Raw genomic sequence first — 10,608 nt, forward strand, 5'->3', positions numbered from 1 at the left:
AGTGAAGAACATTCCCGGAACAGGGAACAACCAGTGCAAAGGCCCTGAGGCAGAAATGTGTTCCGGAAACAGGAGGTCTGCAGGGAGTGGGAGTGGCAGTGGTCCTAAGATTTGCTGTTAGAGATGGCAGGGGTTGGGGGTGGGGGGTACAGAGGTTGCGTAGTGAGATGGGGTGTTTTTCAGAGATTTTGAGCTGAGGTGGGCATGTTCTGATTTAGTTTTTTGGTTTTAAATCAAGGTATAGTTCATTTACAATTGATTTAGGTTTCAAAGGGTGTTTTGGCAATAAGATCCCCTCTTTTTTTTTTTTTTTTTTTTTTTTACAATTGAAGTACAGCTGATTTACAGTGTTTCCGGTATACAGCAAAGTGATTTAGGTATATATATTTTTTCTTTTTCAGATTTTTTCCCATTATAGGTTATTACAAGATATTGAATATAGTTCCCTCTGCTGTACAGTAGAAACTAGTTGTATAAGGAGATCCCTTTTTAAAGAAGTGATTTATCTAATTGAAATTTTCTGGCTTAAGTTAACACTGTATTTTTTTGCTTTTGATTGCACAGCTTTACGAATGAACTAATGCCACTGAAGTTTACTTTTGGGGGGGGTTGGGGGAGTAAATAGGTTTATTTATTTATTTATTTTAACGGAGGTACTGGGGGTTGAACCCGGGACCTCATGCATGCTAAGCAGGCACTCTGCCCCTGAGCTATACCCTTCCCCTGAAGTTTACTTTTAAATGGTTAATTTTGTGCTATGTGGATTTCCTCTCAATAATAAAAACAAAACAGAAAAAGCTAGACGATGAGTCATCATATTTACGTGCTGATGGGAATAATCTAATATAGAGGGAGGGCTGTTGGGGTGGCTCGTTACGTAGGCAAGTGGGGTGGGAGCTAGGGGAGGTGGCCTGGGTTTGCCTGGGATCAGGGCAGAAAGCTTATTCACAGCAGCAGGAAGGAAGGTTGAGCTGGTGTGTGGACCTAGATGTAGGTTCAGATGCACCCCTGGTGCTGTGTGGCGGCTGTGGAAGGTTTTTTCTGCTGATTTCTATTTTCTCAGTGATGCTGGCAAGTCAGCCACAGTGATTGGAAAACAGAGGAATGATGGTACACGGGGGAGATCGCAGTGGCTTCTATGCCAGTTTTCCCAGCTCCTTGAAGGACGCAGGAAGTCACCAGTAGGTGGCGCTGTCTCCCTGCACTTGACTCGCCCGTCCAGCCATGGGTTTCTTTTTTCTTTTTTTTAGAGGCGGGAAGGTTGGTCCTTGTGCTTTCTCTTCCGGTTTAAACCCCCGCTCTCATATATATAGACAGGATTCTCTTGATAATGTAAAAGCCAAAAATATGTTTTTTTCCCCTGCGATTTAGAAATTTACAGAATGTGGGGAAGGTTAGTGCCTAATATGAAAGTGTTTCTAATTAACATTAATCCAGGCTCCAAAGACTGTTAATACAACGGGTAAAGAGCTGGGGTCCATCACACATCATCAGAGGAGGGGGTCCACCCCCAGCTCTTTCTATAGTTCTGTTGGTGAATCTCAGTGATGAGCATTTTTCCTGGGACGTTACTGCTTTGTTTTGATTTAAGAGTCCACAAAGACAAGGAGGAAGGTTTTTTCTTTTCTCCTCATTTAGTTTTTAAAAATTGAACTATAATCAGTTTACAATGTTGCATCAATTTCTGGTGTACAGCATAATGTTTCAGTCATACATATACATATATATTCCTTTTCATATTTTTTCATTATAGGTTACTGGAAGGTATTGAATATAGTTCCCTGTGCTATACAGTAGAAACTTGTTTATTTATTTTATATAGTAGTTTGTATCTGCTAATCCCAAACTCTTAATTTATCCCTTCCCCACCTGCTTTCCCCCGGTAACCGTAAGTTTATTTTCTGTCTGTAAGTCTCTTTCTGTTTTGTATGTAAGTTCATTTGTGTCTTTTTTTTTTTTCTAGATTCCAGATGTAAATGATACGGTATTTTTCTTTCTCTTTCTGGCTTATTTCACTTAGAATGACAGTCTCCAGGTCCATCCATGTTGCTGCAAGTGGCATTATTTCATTCTTTTTTATGGCTGAGTACTATTCCATTGTATGTATGTAACACGTCTTCTTTATCCATTTATCTGTTGTTAGACATTTAGGTTGTTTCCATGTCTTGGCTGTTGTAAATAGTGCTGCTGTGAACATTGGGGTACATGTATCTTTTTCAGTTACAGTTTCTTCCAGATATATGCCCAGGAGTGGGATTGCTGGATCATAGGGTAAGTCTATTTTTAGTTTTTTAAGGAGTCTCCATACTGTTTTCCATAATGGCTGCACCAGTTTACATTCCCACCAGCAGCATAGGAGGGTTCCCTTCTCTCCACACCCTCTCCAGCATGTATCGTTTGTGGACTTTTTGATGATGTCTGTTCTGACTGGTGTGAGTTGGTACTCACTGTAGTTTTGATGTGCATTTCTCTAATAATTAGCGATATTGAGCATCTTTTCATGTGCTTGTTGGCCATCTGGATGTCTTCTTTGGAGAGATGTCCATTTAGGTCTTCTGCCCATTTTTTGATTGGGTTGCTTTTTTTTTTTTTTAAAGGTGTATGAACTGTTTGTATATTTTGGAAATTAGTCCTTTGTTGGTTGCATAGTTTGCAAATATTTTCTCCCATTCTGTAGGTGGTCTTTACATCTTGTTGATGGTTTCCTTAGCTGTGCAAGAGCTTTTAAGTTTAATTAGATCCCATTTGTTTATTATTGCTTTTATTTCCATTACTCTAGGAACTGGTGCAAAAAAATACAGCTGTGATTTATGTCAAAGAGTGTTCCCATGAGATTCCCCCCCCCCTTTTTTTTTTGGAATAGACTATTTTTTTTAGAGCAGTTTCAGGTTCACAGCAGAATTGGGCAGAAAATACAAAGAGTTTGCACATATCCCTCCCCACCCACAAATATACACTCCCCTACCCTCAGTATCCCTCACCAGTGCGGCGTATTTGGTACAATCGATGGATCAACATGGGCACATTATTATCAACCAAAGTCCATAGTTTACATTAGGGTTCACTCTTCATGTTGTACATTCTATGGGTTTTGACAAATGCATTATGACATGTAGCCACCACTATAGTATCGTAGAGAATAATTTCATTGCCCTAAAAATTCCTTGTGCTCCATCTGTTCACTCCTCCCTCCCTCCTTCTCCCCAAACTCCCATGGGATTCCTTTTGACCACGTGCTGATTTTGGCTTGTTTTGCAGTTCTCCCCAGTATTTATGCATTTGTTTTTGCCTGGAACCTTCCTCACTCTCTTTCCCTTTAAGCCACCTTCACCCTTTTTTCTTTCTTCTTTTTGTAAATTATACATAACATTGAAATTTACCATTTAAAAAAATTGGGGGGGTATTAGGTTTATTTATTTATTTTTAATAGAGGTATTAAGGATTGAACCCAGGACCTCGTGCATGCTAGGCATGCGCTCTACCACTGAGCTCTAACCCTCCCCCGGAAATTTACCATTTTTAAGTGCATGATTCAGTAACATTAAGTACATCCACCTTGTGCAACCATCCCCGCCAGTCATCTCCAGAACTCTTCATCTGGTAAAACTGAAACTCTGTCTCCATTAAACATTAATTCCTCCTCCTCCCCCCCGCCCCTCAGCCCCTGGCACCCACCATGTGACTTTCTGTTTGTAGAATCTGACTACTCTGGGGACTTCATATAAATGGAATTGTGTCTGACTTGTTTCACTCAGCATCATGTCCTCATGGTTCATCCATGTTGTAGCAGGTGTCACAATCTGAATTTGTTAAGAAGGCAAGTTCTGGTTTATATTTCTGTATGCTTATTAGAAATGTAACAGTTAAAAAGATAACTTTGAAACCCTGCTAGCGTATTTCTTAAGTTACTTTCTACTTGTGTTAACGCTCAGCTTACAGGCTCAGAAGGATATTGAGTTGCCCAAGCGCTGTGTCTGAATGAGCTCTGTCATTCTCAGGTGTGAGTTTATAGAACACATGTGTGCCGGAACAAGTGCCCAGGTCAGAAGCAAGTCCATCGGCTGACAGAGATAAATCTCCCTGATTTTTCTGAGGTTGATTCATCTGTGCTTTTCTGGACATTATTGAAAATTGGCCTGAATTTTCCTATCGTGTTCCATACTCTTACCTGTTTTGTTCCTGTTGAGGTGAAGTTCACATTAACAAAGTTAACCTTTTGAAAGCGAATGATCCAGGGACATTTAGTATACTCACCATGTTGTGCAAAAGTCCCCTCTGTCTAGTTTCAAAATATTTCCATCACCCCCTACTCGTTAAGTGGCTGCTCCAGTTCCTCCCTTCCCTCTTCCTCTCTGTTTTGCCAATTGCTTTAATCTGTGTTGTTTCTTTATTTTCTCGTGTTGTTGGGTTTTGTCTATTGTGCACTGGTCTCGTGTCAGATCACCTCTCTGGCTGAGCCTTCCTCCATGGGAGTGCCTGGCTGGGTGGCTGTTGTCTGGTCAGGAGGTCCTCATTCCTGGATTGTGAATCCCATTCCTGGATTGTGAATCTAGGATCTGCACAGTTGAGGCCAGGCTTTGCAGGGCCAGGTGGTGGGGAGGGGCTAGGGGCTTGAAGGCACAGGCAGTGGTTGTTGCACCCACCAGTTGAAAAAGAGGTGGGGGCAATCTGAGAAGGCTTCCTGGAGGAGTAACCTTGCCTCCGTGGGGAGATTGGCTGGACGTGGGTCTTGCATGGTGAACTTTCAGCACCTTGGAGAAGTCTCCTGGGTTCTCCATGTAGGCCCCCTGTAAGGATGCACACAGCCCTGTATAGAATAAAACGTAGCCTCTACAGAGGCATCACAGAAACACACACGTGATAATATGCGTGAGCCCATAGAACACATGAAGACACGTGGGACAGCATGCTTAAGTCACTAGAATGTGGCAAAAAACACACAAAGAACAACACTCTGGGGAACAAACACGAGCACATGCAGGATGTAAGCCTCCGTGAATGGAAATTACCAGAATTCCTATGTCAGGCTGAGGGACCAAGGGTCCAGGGGCACCTAGCACTAGATGGACAGGACACCGTCAGGTCAGGCAAGATCCAGGAATGCTGACTCAGGGGTGAACAGAGAAAAGACCTAATGCCCTAACCTTGTTTCTCACTGGGAAGGTGGCTGGAATTCCACCCTCACATTTCAGGAAGTGGAGGCGCTCACTGCCTCGGTGGAGGTGGGTGAGGCTGAAGGTGCTGCTGGTGTGTCTGCGTGTCCTAGAGAAAGAGGATTTCATTTATATGAAATATCCAGAATAGGTAAATCCACAGAGACAGGGAGCAGGTGGGTGGCTGTCACGGGCTGGGGGAGGGAGGGGTGGGAAGCGATGGCTTCTTGGGCACAGCATTTTTGTGTGCGTATCGGGGTGGAGGGTGGTGATGAAAATGTCTTGGAACTAGATAGAGGGGGTGAATGCCCAACATTGCGAATGTACCAAACGGCCCTGCGTCGTCCACTTTAAAATTACTTATTTCATGGGAACTTCACCTCAATCAAAAAATGTATAATAAAAAACTCATTCACATGATTTCCATAGTTTGGCGTGGGGAAGGAGAATTCAGCACTGCTAGCCTGCCCACTGCCCTCGGCATGCTCCCCGGGGCGCAGTTCTCGAAAACTTTTTCCTGTGAAACATGGCAGATATAAAAAGGCACAAAACCCAAACATATCATGAATCATTATCAAGCGAACACCTGCTTACGCCCACTTTTTAGGGAAAAAGCTCATTCTCCCCTTGTGTTTTACTTGAATTTTGGCAAATCTGAAAAACAAGTTTTAATCAAAAAACGAAAATAATAATTGGATATTTCTACCACCCCAAGTTAATTACCGCTAATATTTTTGATATGTTTGCTTCTATTTTCTGTGTGTTTTCCTTTAAAATATGCAAATAATTTATCAATGCCCCCTTTAAAGATAGAATGTTATAATACAATGAAACTGCTTTCTTTAAAATTTTTTTTCCTTCTAGTTTTATTAAGGTGTAATTGAGGTGTGGTTTTTTAAGGAACCTCCATACCTTTCTCCATAGTGGCTGCACCAGAGGAGTTTTTTGTGTAGTTTAGATAACAATCCTTTATAAGGTATGTCTTTTGCAAATTTTTCTCAGTATGTGCTTATCTTCTCTTAATAGTGTCTCTCACAGAGCAGAAAATTTTAATTTTGATGAATCCAGCTTATCATTTCTTTCTTGCACAGATCTTGTCTTTGATGTCATGGCTAAAAGGTCATCCCCAAGCCCAAGGTCATCTAGGTTTTCTCTGATGTTGTCTTCCAGGAGTTTTATAGTTTTGCATTTTACACTCAGGTCTGAGGTCCATTTTGAGCTAATTTGTGAAGGGTATCAAATGTGGGTCTGGATTCATTTTTGCATGTGGATGTCCAGTTCTGGTACCATTTATTGAGGACTCTCTTTCCCCCTTTGCTCCTTCATCAGAGATGAGTTGATTGTATTTATGTGGGTCTGTTTCTGGGCTCTCTCTTCTGCCCCACTGATCTATTTGTCTGTTCTTTTGCCACTACTATACCATTTTGATTATTGTACATTCATAGAAAGTCTTGGAGTCAGGTAGTGTCAGTCCTCCAACTTTGTTCTCCTTCAATATTGTGCTGACTAGTCTGGGTCTTTTACCTCCCCCAGAACTTGAGAATATCCATAAAATAAGTTGCTGGGGTTTTGATCAGAATTGTACTGGCTGTATAGATCATGCTGAGAACTGGCATCTTGACAGTATTGAGTCATCCTATCCATGAACATGGACTATTTTTCCATTGATTTAGTCCTTTGATTTCTTTCATCAAATGTGTAGTCTTCCTCTTGTAGAACTTGTACATATTTTGTTAAATTTTTACCCTAAGTATTTAATTTTTGGGGGGTAGTGCTACTAATGTGAAGAGTATTGTGTTTTAAATTTCAAATAGTTCTTTTGAATTACTGGTACATTGGAGAGTGATTGAATTTTGTATATTAACCTTGTATCCTGCAATGTTGTTATAATGGCTTATTAGTCCCAGGAGGGTTTTTTTTTTTTCATTGTTGTTTATTCTTTTCGATTTTTTACATAGATGATCTTACAATAATAAGACAGTTTTATTTCTTCCTTCTTAATCTGTGTCTCTTTTATTTCCTTGTCTTGTCTTATTGCATTAGCTAAAATTCCAGTATGTTGAATGGCACAGGGGACATTCTTGCCTTGCTCCTGATCTCAGTGGGAAAGCTGTGAGTTTCTCACAGTAAATACGATGCTAGCTGTAGGGTTTTTGTTTTGTTTTGTTTTGTTTTTTGGTAGATACTTTTTAAAAGTCGAGGAAGTTCCTCTCTATTCATAGTTTACTAACTTCCCATTTTTAAAAAATTGTAAAAAAAAATACAATATAAACATTACCATCTTAATTATTTGTAGGTGTATAGTTCAGTAGGGTTAAATATATTCACATTATTGTGTAACCAGTCCTCCCAGAACTCTTTTTAACTTGTAAAACTAAAACTCTATATTTCTTAAATACCTTCCCATTCCTCCCTCCCCCAGCCCCTGACCACTTTAGATACTACTTAGCTACGTAACTGGAATCACACAGTATTTGTCGTTTTGTGTCTGGCTTATTTCTCTGAGCATAATGTCCTCAAAGTTTATTTGCGTCATAGCATGTGTTGGAATTTCCTTCCTTTGTAAGACTGAATTGTATTCCATTGTATTTTCCCATGTGTTAAAAATTCCTCTCCTGTGACTTGTTTATATTCTGTTGGCCTCTTCTCTTCAGGGCAACTCTTTTTCTCATTGATAGTCGGGAATTCTTTATTAAGATTCCCTCTCCAAAATAAGAAACTCTACCTGTGAAACAGTTATTCTCTATTGCCCCTTCCCCCTGCCCCTGGCAACCATAATCTGCATTCTGTTTTTATAGGTTTAGGTGCTCTGGACATTTCATATAAAAGCAGTCATAGTGGGGCAGGTATAGCTCAGTGGTAGAGTGTGTGCTTAGCATGCATGAGGTCCTGGGTTCAATCCTCAGTACCTCCATTAAATTTTTTTAATTAAAAAAATAAATAAAGCAGCCATAAAATGTGTGATCTTTTGTCTGTCTGCTTTCACTTAGCAAATGTTTTTGAGGTTCATTCACGCTGTAGCATTGATCAGTATTTCCTTTTTATGGCTGAATAATATTCCATTTTGATATATATCACATTTTGTTTATCCATTCACTCATCATGGACATTTGGGTTGTTTTGATCTCTTGGCTCTTAGGAGTAGTGCTGCTATGAACATTTCACATACAGGTATTTATCTCTGTCCCTATTCTCAATCCTCTGGATATATACATAGGAGTGGAATTGCCAGGTCACATGGTGAATCTGTTTAATGTTTTGAGAAACGACAAAACTCTGTTCCACACTGTTTTACATTCCCACCAGCACATATAAGAGTGGTTCCAACTTTTCCACATCTTCACCAACAATGGTTATTTTATTTTTTGCTGTATTCATGGTTATGGGTGTGAAGAGGTGTCTCGTGGTTGTGATTCACATTTCCTTAGGACTAATGACGCTGAGTGCCTTTTCATGTTCTTATTGGCTGTTTGCAGATCTCCTTTGGAGGAATGTCCATTGAAGTCCATCTTTAAAATATTGCCCATCTTTAAAATGTTGTTGTTGTTGAGTTGTAAGAGTTCTTTATATATCCTGGATACCAGACCCTTTTCAGATACATGGTTTGCAAATGTTTTCTCCTGTCCTGCAGCTTGTCTTTTTTGCATATTCCTTTTAAATTGTACTGACTAATAATATTATGTGTCTGTCACTACACCTCACAACTTCTGATCCTTGAACAGTGACCGCAATTTAGATCTGAGTCCCTTTCCTTTACCTCCCAAGATCAAAGGGAACTTATCACTATTCTGAATTTTGTTTTCTGTTTATTAAAAAAATTCCACTAGATAGATGTTCATGCCTCAAAAATACATCATTTTGTTGGAGTTGCTTTTGAACATTATAGAATGATCAACAATTTCACATGATGGGCAATGGTTTTCCAAAATGATTCTACCAATTTACCGTCCCCTGCCCCCGCCCCCAGTCATATATGTGAGCCTGCTGATTTCTCTCTTCTCCCGACAGTTGCTGCTTTGGCCAGTTCATTTTTGCCAATCAAATGGGTCTAAAGTGGGATCTCATCGTCTTGCTTTGCATTTTCCTGATTATTCATGAGATTTCAGTTAAGTCTTCATAAGTTTATTGGCCCTAAGTGTCTTCTCTTCTGTGAATGTCCACTCTGGTTTTTGTTCCTATTTTGAAGTCGGTTGTCCTTTTCTTCCTGATCTGTTGGCGTGTTAGGAAGATCTAGGTCTACCTTTAGGGATGAAGAGGAAAGGCATTTGCACTTCTGGTCATTGCCAGATACTCCCCATTAGGGGGTGATCCTGGGCTGGTCCATCTTCCTTGCAAATCTCACCAACAGAGGATGCTGTCACTGCCTTTTGTCACGACAGCTGGCGAGAAAGCATGTCTCCTGGTAGTTTGAATTTGCGCTTTGCTTATATTGTGTGAGGCTGAGCGTCCTTTCATGTGCATCCAGGCTGTCTGCCTCTCCCCTGTGGGCCACCTGCTCACCTTTCCACTCCTCTCCCCTCCTCTTAGGAGCTGTTGCTCTTTCTCTTCACGGCTCCTCCTTCCCGTTTCTATCTGATCCCCCTTCACATCGTGTTGGCTTTTCCTCTTCTTTCCCCATCTCTCTCCCCCCTTCCTTCCCTCCTGGTCTCTGCATCCTCTCTCCATGCTCCTAGTCCAATCTCTCATCTGTTTTCTCTCCAGTGCCTCCTTTCCCTCCGCCTCCCCCACTGTCCCTTCCTTCTCTTTTCCTGTTTGCTTGTTTGTTGCATGACACCTGCAGCTCTTTTTATTTGTTCTCCCCTCTCGCGTCTTTCCAGCTCCTCTCTCGGCATCTCTAAAGCCTGCCTCTTGAATCTCCTTTCTCTGCCTTTCTTCCCCTCCATCCTCATCTCTCAGTGGACACATTCTCCTGTCTGCCATCTCTCTCCCTCCCACCCTCTCCTCTTTGCTGAGAAGCACAGGAGACGAGATCCGCCCCCTGCCCCCTTCCCCCTTCCCTCCCTCCTGTGTCCATCAGCCCCATCCCGGCTGTGTGTCTCCTCTCCCTGCTGCCCCTCAGCCATCTCTTGACTCTCCTCCGACCCTTCTCTCTGGTATCCCCCTGAAGGCAGCACATTCTGGCCTGGCGTGGGACCTTGTGGTTGTGACTTCTGGGGTGTGGTCAGGGCACTTTCCCGCACAGCTCCTGAGGAGACACTGAACTCACCCAGGTGGACCTTGGGAATCCTACAGGAAGGAAGCTCGTACTTCACTGTCTCCAGGGAGGCCCCGGAGACCCTGAGGATAGGGTTCTGCCTGCCTCACGCAGGGGCTGCAGGGACAGGCGCTCAGCCTCCCCTCCACCCTCTTGCACGGTCCTATGTGACCTTTGGCGGAAGGACTCCACCTGTCTGAGCCTTGTACCTGCTCACCTGTCCTTGGTCTGTGAGTAGCTGGCTGAGGGCTGCCCTGGGGT

The sequence above is a fragment of the Camelus bactrianus genome, chromosome 22 (assembly GCF_048773025.1).
Source record: "Camelus bactrianus isolate YW-2024 breed Bactrian camel chromosome 22, ASM4877302v1, whole genome shotgun sequence".
In the NCBI taxonomy this organism is placed as follows: domain Eukaryota; kingdom Metazoa; phylum Chordata; class Mammalia; order Artiodactyla; family Camelidae; genus Camelus; species Camelus bactrianus.